Genomic DNA, 15,944 nt, shown 5'->3' with positions numbered 1-15,944 from the left:
TTCTCCAGTTATTTTGGTGACAAAGCATGAGAGGGAGAGAAGGAGAGAGAGATACAGAGAGAGACAGAGAGAGACAGAGAGAGAGACAGAGACATAGACAGAGACAGACATACAGAGAGAGACACAGAGAGAAACAGAGAGAGACAGAGCGAGAGACAGACAGACAGAGACAGAGACAGAGTCTCCATTTCCCATGACAAAATGCTTCAAATCCAGAAAGTCCGTTTTCTTTTTAACTGCCTATAAAAATTACAGGCTTTTTTTCTGACTTTGACATTTATTTGAAATTCAGATTCTTTAGTATTACCTAATATGAGCTGTGGGGATAATTAAGATAATGTGAAAATTGCAGGATAAAGTAAGAGAACAAAGAAAGGGAACACGTTTAAAGTTCAAGCCTCTCTCCTAAGCCACTTCACAGCAGTTAGCTGTCTGCTGCTCTCAAGCACACAAGTCACCACCTACCTGAACTTCTTCCTCTCCATGGCCACTTGTCTTTTCCGCTGAGGACATGGGCCTCATTGTGCGGGTCTGTGTAAAGAACTGGTGAGGAAGGCCCTGCTTCAAGGCGCTCCAGCTTTAGTTTAGTTATCTTACTCTGTGGTCAAGGCCAATTTAATTTACCTGAGAATGGGGTAACATCCAGTCAAACACACTCCACTGAGCTGTATGTGAGTCCAGTTGCTTTGCTATAACAAAACACCTGAGGCTTAACAGGTTACTTGATTCACAATCGTAGAGGCTTGATAGGTCCGAATCTGCTACCAGTCTTCTCATTGGGAAAGTCGTAGGGTAACACGAGGCAGGAGTACATGCCTCTTCTAAACACACTTCTTGTGAAGCCACTGGGACTCAATAATGGGATTCCATCCTGATGAGCATGTCTAATCTCCATCTGGTTACAAAAGCTTCGCCTCTAAACACCAGAAATTAAAATGTTCCACCTTCCTACTACTTCAGAGTGGAGACACAAGCTGCAGCAGAACCCCAAGCCCATTGCCGAAGAGCGAGCTTCACAGTCTCTGTAATACTAGCACGCCTTGATATTTGTCTACATCAAAGGAGCAGCCTGCCATAAGATGTTGACCTCTATAACAGAGCAAAGAATGAACATCACACAAGGAAGCTGCTTTCTTACAGTCACCACCAGCAAAAGATCTGGTAATAGAATTGATGAGTACGAAGTGACTAAGTATAATAAACAATAAGTAATAGCATTATTTACGGCACTGTCTGACTCACTAACCATGCAATTCATATACCAGGTAACTCACACTAATAATCACAACACCCAGGAAGCGGGGCAGGAAGACTGCTGTGAGTTCAAAGTTCTCCCCTGGAGTAATTTCACTGTTGAATTTTCAATGTATAAACTTACACCTAATCACAGAGATATGAGTATCTGCAAGATAGAATGGCCTTTCTCCCACAGATCACTCCCAGATAGGTCCATGTGACAACAGCTCCCAGGAAGGCTTGCCCTTCCAACCCCCAGAGGCCCTGCTGCACTTGAGCCACCCACCTCCCTGGGCATCCACAGGTTTCACGATGTTGTGCAGCTTGAAGAATATTTTACTATGATTCTGCTTTTTAATCTTTCAGTTTCCCTTCACAGGAACTATAACATGTCATAACTTTTACTCTACTGAAAGTTTCTCTCAGTTTTTCCAGGTAGGAGAAAGTCAAAACACTAACAAGTTGCACACCTCACCTGAACTGGGCTGAGGGAAATGAGACAAATACAATCACCTTGTGTAGATGACACTGAAGAGAACTATGCTCAGTTTCAGTACAATGATGTACATAAGGAAGGTTACTAATCAAATGAGACATCCACTCTGAGGCTCCTATCACAGTGCTCACCATACATACACTGAACACAAATGTATCCAACACCCTAAAAAGCCAACCATACTGGACATAAAACTGCCCAATATATTGATAGTGGATGACTTCAATATCCCACACTCACCAATAGACAAATACTGGAGTTAAATGACACCATAAATCAAATGGACCAAATAGGCCTCTATAGAATATCCACTCAAAGACTGAATCCTTATTAGCAGCTCATTTTCTCCAAAATCAAGCATATTTAGAATACAAAGCAATTACTAACAAATACAGGAAAACTGAAATAATAATAAAGCTGAATATCAACATCAAAAAGAACTGAAGAAAGTATACAAACACATAGAAATTGAACAACATACTACTAAATGATTATTGGGTCAAGGAAGACAGGATTTTTTAAAAATCATAAAATTTAATTAAAATGAAAACAAAACATATCAAAATCTATGGGGCACAATGAAAGTAGTCCTAAAAAAGTTAATAGGATTAAGTGCCTACATCAAAATATTTGAGAGATTCAAATTAATAAATTAAAGAGACACCTGAATGGTTTAGAAAAACATAACTCAAAAGCAGTAGCTGGGAAGAAAGAATCAAATATCAGGGCTGAAAAATTAATAAAATAGAAACAAAAAAAAAATCAAAGATCGGTTTTTTGCAAAGATTCACAAGATTGACAAAACTTTAGGCAAAATAACCAATAGAAAAAGAAAAATAACCCAAATTAACAAGAGATAAAAAGGAGACACCACAATAGACACTGAGAAAATTCAAAAATCTTAAGGATATACTTTAAAATTTTATAATCTACTTAACTAAAAAATCTAAGAGAAGATTAATTTCTAGATATAGATGACCTAACAATGTTAAAACAAGATGAAGTACATTAAACAGACCCAACAAGCCTATAACAATAAAAGCAGTAATTTTTTTCTTTTAATTTTTTTTATTAATTTATTCATATTACATCTCAATTGTTAGCCCATCCCTTGTATCCTCCCATTCCTCCCTCCCTCCCGCTTCACCCCTACTCCCCTTCCCTATGTCTGTGACTGAGGGGGACCTCCCCCCCCCCATATATGCTCTTCTTGGTAACTTGCTTTCCTTCCTCTGAGTGCCACCATGCCTCCCCATCCAGGGGACGTGGTCAGAGATGGGGCACCAGAGTTTGTGTAAAAGTCAGATCTCCTTCTCCACTCAGCGGTGGAGAATGTCCTGTCCATCGGCTAGTCTAGATAGGGATTCAAAGTTTACTGCCTATATTTTCCTTGGCTGGTGCCATAGTTTGAGGAGGACCCCAGGACCCAGATCTGCCTGTCATAAAGTTCCTCTTGTAGGTTTCCAGGACCCTCCTATTTCCTCATTCTCCCAGGCTTTTCTCACCTAAAGTCTCAATAGGATGTCCTCTCCTCTGACCCACTTTCCTGGTAAGTAAAGTTTTTCATGGGATGTGCCCCTTGGACTAGTGTCTCGATATAAGTGAGTATAAATTTGTGGACAAATGGATTGAACTAGAAATTATCATAATGAGTGAGTTCACCCAGAAGCAAAAAGAGTTAAAAGCAGTAATTTTTTTGGTTTGGTTTGGTTTTTCAAGACAGGGTTTCTCTGTGTATCCCTGACTATCTTGGAACTCAATCTGTAGACCAGACTGGTCTTGAGATCCACCTGTTCTGCCTCCCTAGTGCTGGGATTAAAGGTGTGTACCACCAATGTGGCTAGAAGCAGTAGTTTAAAAAAGCCCCTGGGCCAGATAGCTTCAGTGAAGAACTCTACAGGACCTTCAAAGAACTAACACCAAGAGGAATCTTCATCCCTCCTAGCTTTCATAGTGCTGGAAGGTGCTATGTGTGCTACCCAGTAAGAAAAATCATCAACAGTCTTGCCCATTAGTGAACTCAGTGAGCAACACAAGAACAAATATTATGGGAGTATCCAACCACTCCTTAGACTTAAGGCTCTCTCTACTAGACACAACTCATGGCTGCTACTATGAAATTGGCCAAAAACCCATGTTGTCTGAGTGACAGGTCCTACAGGTGGATCTGTACTAGTACTCTGCTAAGCAGACATAGTAATAAACTTCTCCCGAAGTTCTTATCTTTATACCCAAAGAATAATCCATCAACCCTCATCAGAGAAGCTTCTCTTTACAGTAGATGGTAACTAACATGGAAACACAACTGGTCAAGAGGCAGAGAATAATATATAGTGACCACTCTAAATGAGACAAGCATTTCGCAGCTCGACCCCTTTTCCCACTAAGGCTCAGGGGTCATCATGGAAGAGCACAAGGAAAGACTGTAAGAGCCAGAGGTAGTGAAAGGCTGTAGCAAACAGTATTCTCTGGACCTAGCCAGGCACTGCTCACATGAACTCACGGTGTCTATTTTCTGGTGCAGATTTTGTATAGTTTCTATATAGAATCACAACGTCTGCGAATAATGATACCTGGCTTCCTCTTTTTCCTATGGGCATCTCGCTTATTTTATTTCTCTAGCTAAGACTTCATGCACTGTGGTAAACAGAAGTGTAGGTCAACCACACCTTAATAGGTAATCCTACACCCAGAAATAATATGGACAGCACAAATGGAAGTTGAGGAACTATTAAATTAGTATTTTTAAGGAGGACATGAAATAGGGGGTGAGGGAAACCAAGGAGAAGTTAAAGGACTAGGTTGAGGCTAAATGTGATCAAAATAAATTATTTAAAATTCTCAAAAAAAAAAACACTTAAGATGAAGCTGAGAGAAAAAAGTGGAAGAAATTATATAAGAGAAACTGGAGAGGAAGAAAAGGGGTGGGCTTCATTAAAATATACTACATAAGAATTAGAAATTTTCAAACAATTAAAAAACAAAAGATTCTAAGGCAGACAGGCACAGTCATATACACCTCTAATAATACTTGGAAGATGCAGATTGGACAATCAGGAGTTCAAGGCCATGTTTGGCTGCATAGTGGGTTTGAAGTCATGTGGCCTACATGAGACCCTACCTCAAACAAACAAACAAAAAAAGATCTAACAACAAGTCTTGTCATCTATAAAACAGAATAGGATGAGAAAAACAGATTTGATTTAGTTTAGAATGCAAGCTGCTGCAGCATTCTAACTGTACAGCCAGACTCCATGCAGGAAACACTTCCAAGCACTCAATGGTAACCTTCAAACCACCTTCACAGGCTAAACGGGACCTCCCCTGCCTTAGTTGATCAAGAAACACATCCTGCCACATCACCCCAGTGAAGCACAACCATCAAGGGCTCCACATTGTCAAGCAACGTTAATTTGCACAATGACTTGAGTGTGACACATTTACATTAGTTGGTTAAAACATAGTTGAATTATAAAAATGTGCTGATACCAACAAGAACAAAATCTGAGGCAAAGGTAAATATAACAAAGTGTGTGAATGCTCTCACCAATAGCCAAGTGGACAAAGGATGTAAGCTGATAAACTCAGTGTGCTAAGAGGGGTTGGATGGCAAGGGTGCACATATCCTGAGTACCAAAAAAGAGACTAAAGAAAATAAAGACAGCCCAATCATTGAGTGAATAGAAGGGGCCTCAGAAAACACCACTATAATACAAAGCCAAAAACCAGCACTGTAGCATTCCAATAACTGTGGCTCAAACTACAAACTCATCTATCAGGAGAGAGTAGCCAGGGTTCTACAAGAAAAAGAAGGCAGGACAATGCCAAACTCTACTTCATGCATTCCTATACTACCCTTTATAATACTCTCACCAGTGAACCCTTACTTAAAAATGCACTGACAATTATTTCAGTGTTTAGAGCCAGTATTCCTGCTGACAGAAGCAGGATTTGAACTACAAAATAACTAGTTTGCAAAATTGTCCAAGTTTCTACTTAGCACATTTTTATGTTTATAAAATCCATTTGTACTGAAGTCTTGAACATAAAAATTTATATTTACAACTAGAAATGTTACACTGTTTTTGTTCTTTAGGAATAAATAACTCATGTGTCTAACTTCTGTATATTAAATTTGAGTTATATTTTTCCAGGGCTGCGTTATAAGTGGAAAAAGAGAACAGCATATGCTAGTAGGAAAAGGACCCAAAATCAGCATTCTTGCTACGACGTGGCTTATATTTTCTTTGCAAAGCTAGCTCCTGCTGGGTATGACACAGGCTTGTGACTCCTGAGTGGGAAGGAAGGCTATTGGTTTTGTGAGTCTCATATAGCCTAGGCTGGCCTGGATTTTACTATGCAGCAAAGAATGAGCTTGAATTCCTGGCCCTCCTGTTTCTAATTTTGCAATATTAAGATTACAGGTGAGTCTCCAGAGTTTTATGATTTAAACCCAGGGTTTTATGCATGCTGGACAGACACTCTACCAACTGAGTTACATCACCAGCCCTAGAAGCTACTTTTAGCCAAACACAGTTAATGGTGCAGAAGTTACAGATCCCCAACGAACTTGAATTCTGCCTACCTTGATTTGAGTTTGAGTGAGGATCCAAGTTCTGAGTGAGAACATGGCCCAAATGGCACTGCAACTTCAGCCTTGCAACATCCTGAAGAGTAAACCCAGTGAGCTGTGACAGGACATCTGCAGAAACTATGGAACAGTAAGAAGGTACCATGTAAAGCTGCTAATCTTGTGTTAATTATTATACAATAACAGACTATACGGTCAATAAATAATGCTGAATAAATGGCTTCCTATTCATGCTAAATGCTTTGAATACTAAAAGCTGAATCTACCAAGGTTTCCAATCTCACACACACACACACACACACACACACACACACACACACACACACACACACTTTTGATGTTCTAGCTAACAGGTTACGTTATCTCCAGGCCAAAAGAACTGATATTCTATATGCTAAAAGGTAAAGCCAGGTAAGAGAATACAGTCACTGCAAACTTAAAAACTGAACAAGGTAAGTAAATATATAAGAATCAATGGGGCCTTTAGTGGTTTGGGTATGAAATGTCACCCACAAGCACCTGTGTGTGAACTCTTGGTTCTTAGCTAATGGTGCTATTTTGGGAGATTTTCATACCTTTCCGACACGTAGTCCGGCTGGTAGAAGGAGGTCACCAAGGGTGCACGTTGAAAGATACATATTGTCCTCTATTGTCACCTAGAGTCTGCATCACATTCTTGCAGCACATAAAGAATTCTGCTTCCTGCCACACCTTCTCTACCATCCTGCCACACCTTCTCCACCATCCTGCCACACCTTCTCCACCATCCTGGACAAAAACTTAGGCCAAAAATAAGCACCCCTCCCATCAGCTGTCTCTGCTGCGTGTTTGTCAGATCTATGAAAAGGGCTCATTTCCCTCTCTGTTCTCTTGTGCTCTCTGTATATACCAAACGATGGCTGCCACTGTAACGACTCTTCACAACACCCACAATTTCTAGCTACTGGAGAATAAAAAGGGCCTTGAGACTTTAAAATGGTAAGACGGTAATGTCCTTGCTCTTTCAGAGGAAGAGCCTTCATTTTCTCTGTATTTTATAACCCTGAACAATATACTTAGAGCTAAGATTACTGTCTATTCTTAGTGTTCATAACAAAAAAGCAATCTTAGCATTGGGTTTATTTTAACCGCCACCCCCCCCAAAGACAGTATTGCATAAGTAAGACTAAAATTGTTAAGGGGGAAAGCAGTTGAACTGAAATCAGCTATCCTCAACTCTGCAGTGGTTCTATGAGGTCCAATAAGAGCTCAGAACTGAAGAAATTCTCCGCTTCTTCCAGTCTCCAGAAAGGCATCAAGGAAACAGAGCCAGCACCTCTGAGATCAACAAACCCCAACAATAAAATCTATTCTTATCTCTCCCTTCTTTACAAAAAGCCAAATAAGTGCTCAGAAGAAGAAAAATAAAAAATAAAGGTGAGTATCTGCTATCTGTAACATTTACTGTATAATATGACTACAATAAAAGTGATTGTGCGGCAGAAAAAAATATTAGCTGTTTTTCACTTTCCTTTGCTAGGTATTATAAGCTGTTTCACTATTGCTTACACAACTTCTACAAAAATTTTCACATGCTGAACAACTCAATATAATTTGGTTTCACCTAACAGAAGTGACAATAGTTTACATTATAACCAATTAGTAGTTGCTCAAACACATGTTAATTTTAAACTGAGAATGTTTGTCCAAAATAAGCACTCAATAGTTTTTTTCTAAGTGACATCTGTGCATTTAATTAAACTAATTACAGATGTCAACACTGGTCAAATATAACATCAGTACATAAGTATAAGACAGAAAGAATAAAAACACATCTATTAATAGCATTATAGATACAGTTCATCCATGCAGAAGTCTTCCAACATCGAAGGAGAAACATAAAGTACTTGTATCATGTTAACTGTGGTTCTTCTCATGGCACTGAAATTGCTTCTTACTGCCAGGTCTCAGGGGAGCATGTGTGTCTCAGTCAGGCCTAAGCTGTCTCTGATCACTAAGGATCAGAGAAAGACACAGTGAAGCAGGTAAGGCCTTTGCAATAAACTAACCACTGAAAGCAATAGAAATTCCTGAGCTTGGAATAGGAACTCAGAACTACAGCTCGGCAGGGCATGAGTACGTGTGTCTAGGCAACCTCCGCTCTCAAGGTGACATGTCAGCAGATGATGATGGGCATGATAAAATAAACTCCCTTCCACTAGCTTCACATAAGCCATCAGATCACGACAGAAATCATCAAAAGGCAGGATCAGACCCTAATCTGAATTATACACACACACACACACACACACACACACACACACAATGCTTCCCTTTTTCAGATAGCGCTAACAAACACAAGGCACAGACAGCATTGACCAACTGACCAAGGTTCCTCAAAACCAGAGAAAAACAGGATTCGCCTGTGAAGACTCCCAATGTTGCTACATGATTTTTTAAAACTTCTTGGTAGTATAACTTTTCTGACTAGTTTCCTTTGTATTAAATAATTTATAATTACTTTAATTTAAGAGGAATAAGAAAATATTACAGAGAAGAAAGAAAGAAAAAAGAAAGAAAGAAATTCATGCACAAGAACTATTAATTGTCTCCTACTTGAGGCTAGCATAATATGCAAGATGAAAGTCACAGTTCCTGACTTTAGGTTATGTTTAGGGTAAAGTCGTGTCATCAGTCATTATTACCACCATAACCACAGCCACTTTCTGAATATCACTAGCTACTAGGACTGTAGAAACTCTTCACATGTATTATCTTCCAGGGCTACATCTACAGACTTTGAATGATTTTATACTTAAAAATACATATTCATCTTGTCAGGAATAATGGTGAATGCATTTGCATTTGGGAGGAGGATTCAGGGAGATATCTATGAAATTGAGGTCATCCTATCTGCAAAGTGAGGCCAAGGCCAGCTAAGGCTACATAATAAATTAATCTCACAATCTCATATATAACTCAATGTATGGAAATAAAACTCAAAATAAAATGATAAGCTTGCACTGTCTCCTCTACATGTGCTTCATATGTGCATAAAAATACACATGGAAAGCCATACATCCTCAAATTTAGTTTTTTATTTTAATTTTATTAATTTATTCAGATTACAACTCAATTGTTATCCCATCACTTGTACCCTCCTGTTCCTCCCTCCCTCCAGCTTTCACCCTATTCCCCTCCCCTAGGTCTAAGACCAAGGTGGGCCTCCTCCCCCACTGCATGGTCATAGGCTATCAAGTCTCATCTGGGTAGCCTGCTTATTCTTTCTTTGAGTGTTAAAATTTAATTTTTAAACAAATTCCTAACACACCACTTAGCATCATTCTAAATTAAGAATTTGCATTGGTGGCATCCTATGGCTATACAGCAGTGAGGACAGAGCCAGCTGATGATCTAAAAGCACTAAAATGCTGACACTCTACTGAAAATGTGTAGGTTGTTTGAAATGGTTTGTTAAAGTGAGTAGGTCTATGAAAGGCATACTGTACATACATGTCTGCACACACACAGAAGTTTTAGGACAGCTTCCAAAAGATCAAATACGCATTTAGAGATGCTGTAACTTTTAAAAGAGATGGCAAAATGGATGATGCAGAGGGAGAGTTCACCAATTACCAAGTTCAGGGAATTTATGCCTGCATATCTCTTTGCTGAATTAACTCTTTTCTCCAAAAAAAAAAATTAGTAAGGTAAAAAAAAACAGTTAATATTTTTCATCTTTCATTTTTAAAGGGCACTTGACTAATACTTTTATAGAGGTTTCACGTTCTGTTTGGTAATTAAGATATCATGCCAACATAAGTTACTATGGCTAAGGAGCAGCTACTGCCAGCTGCATATATGAACAGTCTAACCTGATTTACCACAGTTAGGATTTTTTCAAATCAACTCAATAATTAATGTCTGTGATAACCATTAAAGGTATGAGTTGCCAATTAATAGGTAGGTCCACTAATGCAGAGTTGGGCTGAAAACTGGGGATAACTGCACTAACCACTTGAATGGATTGGAGAAAATATGAAGTCATCACAAGAAGACAGAAAAATCCATGTGAACTGTAAATGTTGCCAGCGAAAAAGGGGTGATCGACCACACAACCATTATGTACCCTCACCTGCCTGTTAAGCATAACTGTAGGAGGTAACAGAAAATACCAGAGAGCCAATCTTGCTCCTCTCTGAAGACCTTTTGGGGTCTACCCTCAAAATTTTAAAAAGGGGAGGGTCAAGCCTGCTGCCCTGGGAACTGGAGCTTTAACAAAGATGGTGGACAGTGAGGAGGTGGAGGAGCTCCAGGCCCATCCAGCCCACTCCTGTTGAAGAGATTCAGAGTGGGAGACAGACAGACACAGACACACACACATACACACACACACACACACACACACACACACACACACACACCATTCTCCTGTATAATGATATGCAGAATTGTCATAGCAGCCACCTGGGTTAGGCTTCATTTGCAGAGTCACATAATAGACGTAATAAGATGATGTTTTCTTGTATCCAAAGCTACACCAGATCCCCAACTGCAGAGAGATACACACCACAGGAAAGGAGTGCAGAACACACATTCCACAATCCAGCAAAACAAATGGTGCTGAACTAAACAATATGGAGCAGCCTCCTGTGGGATGTGACCTGTATGACAGGGTCAGGTAGGAAGTAGGGAACTGTCACACAGAAAGATGTGTATTTCAAATTGTCACCATGTACTGCCAAACAACTTTACACAAGGACTGACCACCAGTAACACAGAAAAGCTACTTTCCAGTTCTGCACAAGCATGGCGCTTATGAGGTTTTTCCCCCATTTCTGCTAGTCTGGTGATTAAAAGTACATGCTTCCACATTCATTCATGAGGACATTAAAATATATTCATGCTCTTATTATATTTTAGTACTTTTTTGATTCCCTGTTCTAAGATACTGATTGTTTTCTTAGTAATTTGTCCATCATGTCGCCTACAATACTGCAAACGCTGGTGATCTAGCTTTTACTCTTCATCCCAGTACTTAACAATTATTCTCTAACAGTGTTCATGAAATAGATGGCATCTCCATAAGCAAGGGGACATTTTGTTTGTGTCCAGTATGTAAACAGACACTGACACCTGCTGAGGACTCTGTTGCCTGAGCTACAGGAAGAATCTGTGCCCAGCTCCTGCTCTGCTGTGGCTAAGTGGTAGGAGAGATTAATATGACATGGAGGCCACACTCTGCTGAAAGGGACTCCATTCAGGTGAGCACCCAGGTGGGCTCTGCAGCAGAGGCCCTGCCAGGCCCACAGGTACTGATGGCGGAGTGCAGGGTACTACAGTACTGCACTCAGGACTAGGGAGCAGTTAATTAAGCATCCCTGGCTATTCAACACAGGCTGGATGGACGGGGTGGCGGGGGGGGGGGGGGGAGCTTGGAAACAGGGCACGCCAGCAGTTCCTTTCACTTTTGCATTTGAAAAAGAAACCCATTTTCACACACGCCTTTAATCCCAGCACTTGGGAGGCAGAGGCAGGCAGATCACTGTGAGTTCGAGGCCAGCCTGGTCTACAAAGCAAGTTTAGGACAGCCAAGGCTAACACAGAGAGACCCTGTCTCAAAAAACAAAAGAAGAAGGAAGAGGAAGAGGAGGAGGGCGGGGGGGGGGGACAGAAAGAAAGAAAGATAGATAGAAAGAAAGAAAGAAAGAAAGAAAGAAAGAAAGAAAGAAACAGGAAACCAATTTGAAAAATGGCCACCAGAGCTGCCAGCCAGGAAGATGGTGAATATCCAAAGGTGACTATAGTGCTCCAGACCTATGTAGCAATCCTGCAATGTTCTAACACTCTTAAGTAAAAGGCAAAACTTTAAAGGGTTTGTTTTCCACACAATGCTCAAATTTTCAGTCGGAACCTGTGAGGGACACAGACAGTACAAGGAGGCAGATGTTTGCCAGTGTTTGCTGGCAACCTCCTTCTTGCTGCAAGATGGCATATGTCTCAACATGACAATTTCAGGAGGCAGGTGACAAAGAAGTGTGTGTTCCATCCTCTACAGAAAGCCATTTGACTTCCCCTCAAATACACATCTGCAGGGGAGATGGAAGCTAAAGGTCAGCATGCCACCGAGATTTCACATTAGAGACAGCAGACAGGTCCTAACCTAGGCAATTAGCTAATGGCTTTCTACATGGCTATGGAAGTCACTTGAGAGGATGAGCTAAATAAATGTGAAAGATATGAACAAGTGTGGAGGAAGTAGAGGCACCATAGCATACTACAAAACCTTAGCTACTTGACCACTCTTCACCTCACACAAGAAACACTTCCTGACCAAGTGCTGCATCAAAAAAAGACAAACATGAACAACCTATCCGCACTTCCCACAGTCCTACCTCTACCCAAGGATACACTACAAAGACTCCACCTATAAACAATACAAGAACAGAGAAACAAACTAGATTTTAAGTCTCTGAGCGTTAGTCAATTAGCTCACTGTAATCAAGCCTGGGATATATGAACATAGTAAAAGGAGAGAAACTGGGTATAAGACCCCCTTGTATGTGGGATTCAGAAACAGGTTGTGTGGAAGCAGAAGAAAGCCATTCTATTTTTTATTCTCTTGATGTCTAAGTGACCCTAACTCACTGGTAACTAGCACAGCCATATCTAATGGGGAAACACTGAAAGTCATAAAGCCAGCACAGCTGCTTGACAAAGATCCAGCAAAGCGGAGTCACATGATCCCAACAATTCATGCTATTTTTCACTTTTGGTCTTGAGTTCCATGTGTTACATGATTGGGGGACTTTCAATATTTGTACAACTTGGAAATACTGGACTGAATAGAAATGCCTTATGAACCATTTATGCCTTCCCCCAGAAGTACTACTTCTAAGCTTCCCAAGGAAAGCCCATAGCTTGTTACCCCTCCACTTTTAGGGAGATGTCCATATCTGGCCCTACTTGAAGGTTTTTCTTGTGCTCTTGAGGTTGTGACTCACATGCAGATGTCAAAGATCTCCTTATGAGAGTCTGGCTCTAAATTAGTCTTGGACCATCTGCCCCTGCACTTACTCAGGAACAAGATAATCAGAACAAAGTAAACTTTAAAAGGTAAACAAGATTTGGTGGGAAGAGGCAGCTAGATGATCTGCTGCCTCTTCCTACTATGTGCTCAGGCAATTACATGGTATATAAGATTGGGGACCACATATGGTATGCCCCTTGAGGAAAAGATACTGCAACAAAGTTATACTGCCTGGAGTTATCTCTGCCCTACACAGGAGCTTATACTGATGGGTAAAGAATAGTGTGGATAAATGATAAAAGAACAAAGTATTAACCCCTTCCCTTTTCTACAAAAGTTAGCTTGTACAGGACCATTGTGATGTTGTATGACCAAGGAACAAAAAAATAAAATAAAAGCAAGATTAGACATATAAACAATTCTACAAAGATATAAGCAGTGTATTATGGCAGAAATAGAATAAAAACTGCAGCAGCTTTGACCATTAGAGTTGGTAAGACACTGCTTGGAACATGTCAATCTATGCAGGCTGGTTTGGAGACTTCTTTCTGCCTAGTGTCCTTGAAACCGCAAGAGCACCATCCTGAGAATGGGCTGCTACACTTTGGCAAAATATGACTCTGGATTCTTAATAGTTGAGTTGTGGGGTTGATGAGTGAAAAATGATTGTAATAGATAACTCACTTCTACCACAGTTTATCAATGATGACTAAACTTATGACCAAGAGGAAGTTAAAACACATGTCCAGAGACAAAAACGATATGATCTGTTTTGGAACAACATGAATCTAGCCCTACCTACGGAGGTCTATAAAAATAAAGAAGTACTCTGACTGCCCGTCAGTAGGGCTGCAAGACTCCCCAGACTCCCACGCCTGACTCACTGCTCCCTCACCAACTACTCTGTGGGACCTGGTCATCCCTAGGGCTAGTGCCCAGCGGATTACCTATGTGAGTGAGATGATTCTGGATAGATGACTCTGAGATGACTTGGCTACTTCCTGTTGTTGTGTCAGGCTGAAATCCAAATGCCTAACATGACAGATAGCATTAAACAGACCTTTAGAAAGTGACTAGGGCATGGGGCAAAACATCATAAAAGGGACCAGTCTCCATGTGAGAAGCAAAGACCCAACTTGCCTGTTCCAGAATGTGAAGAAACAAATAAGCAGGTGTCATCGAAGAGAAATGAACCCTCATGAGTCACCTATACCACATGCTTTGATCGTGGACTTCCCAACAGTGAGAAATGCATTTCTGTAACTTAAGCATCTGGAATAAATTGAGACAAGCTCTCTGCCCAGAGCGCAGTGAGTTAAGTGCCCTAGTGATATACTTATCTCCATCATTAAATAAATCAAACAAGCATTTCCCAGTATTTTATTAGTTCTAGGTGTTGAATTAATAATCAGGAACATGACAACTCACACCTTTGATCCTTAAGGACAGTATTATGTTTCATTTAATCTTTCCAGCTGTAACACCATGCACAAATATCAGGAAGCTTCTCATAAAAATGTTTCTTGGAAAATACTTTTGTAACATATTACATAGTTCCTAACCTTTCCAAACAATAAAATATCAACTACTTAGGCAGTTCATATTAACATTCATTACAAACCACTTAGACAGAGAAGAGAGCTGTTGTAGCCAAGCAAGTTAAGTGTAAGTAAGTGTAGTGTACAAACATGAAGACATCATCACACACGTATTCTCCAGTCACACTTACATGAGGCAGGGCATCAGGAAGCCACCCTGCCAACCACCAGGCTTACCAGTAGATCTGGACCAGACTCTTCCTTAGCAGTAACATCAGACACTGTGTGTCTACTGAAACTTACAAGTGTGCTACCCCTCAGGCTAACAACTCTCTGCAGCAGTGTTCCCATACTCTGCACATGTTTCTTCAACATCTCCAGGGCAGAATTTGTACCTGAGAACCATGTTCAGCTCTAGCAGAAAAAAGATATAGGGAAACTAGGGGGAAATTAATTCACAAAGAATACTGCACACAAAGCTATTGGTGCTCCATGCCTTCTTGGCCCAATGCTCACTCCTAGAACCCATGGAAGAGTACTTAGCTTCTCTAACCTGCTACAAAATCTTCCTGCTACAAAAATATGCTAGCAAAAATGTCCCAGGGATTCTTTGGCTCCATAAATAAACTCCAATACCTTAATATAATATATAAGATTCCTTAAAATTGGCTCAAAGAGTCCCACATATTGTTACACAGTAAAATATGGGAAGCTCTTATACTACCCCATGTCCCAGGTGCACTCCAAACCAATTAGCTAGAGATGCCCAGAGAAAAGAGACAAGCATCGCGTTGCCCTCTTAACTCCCCTTTAAAAGCTTTGTGAGCTATTCGCCCACCACTGCTTGCTTATCTAAATTCACACACTACCATTCCCACCACCAAACCCACACCAACCAAGCCCTTTCCTCCTTTTCCCAACATGTCCTCATGTTCTCTCCTTTAAGGGGTTGTGCCTTGACTATCCCCTCCTTCTGAAATTGCACTCCTCCATTAAGCTTGCACAAATCTACCTCCCAGATCAGCTCAATACCACTTACTAAAGAGCTCTTAAAAAAAAATTCCTGGTGCCAGG

General features: G+C 40.5%; 1 protein-coding gene across 9 annotated transcripts in view; it reads right to left on the bottom strand.

Annotated features, from left to right (window-relative positions):
* Nucleotides 1-15,944, bottom strand: part of Fars2 (phenylalanyl-tRNA synthetase 2, mitochondrial) — a 406,536-nt gene that overhangs the window by 347,506 nt on the left and 43,086 nt on the right. For 3 of the 9 annotated variants that reach the window (XM_051170083.1, XM_051170062.1, XM_051170077.1), the window contains one exon: nt 6,318-6,443. The exons of 3 other annotated variants lie outside the window; for them this stretch is intronic. The gene's annotated coding sequence lies outside the window, so the exon portion shown is untranslated. Of the gene's footprint in view, nt 1-6,317; nt 6,444-14,279; nt 14,550-15,944 lie in introns of those variants that run through there. 3 more of the 9 variants (XM_051170078.1, XM_051170076.1, XM_051170080.1) reach the window with 3 other exon arrangements.

The sequence above is a fragment of the Acomys russatus genome, chromosome 3 (genome assembly GCF_903995435.1).
Source record: "Acomys russatus chromosome 3, mAcoRus1.1, whole genome shotgun sequence".
Taxonomy (NCBI): Eukaryota; Metazoa; Chordata; class Mammalia; order Rodentia; family Muridae; genus Acomys; species Acomys russatus.
The sequence above is the reverse complement of the archived record's forward strand: the minus strand, read 5'-3'. Positions and strand labels throughout refer to the sequence as shown.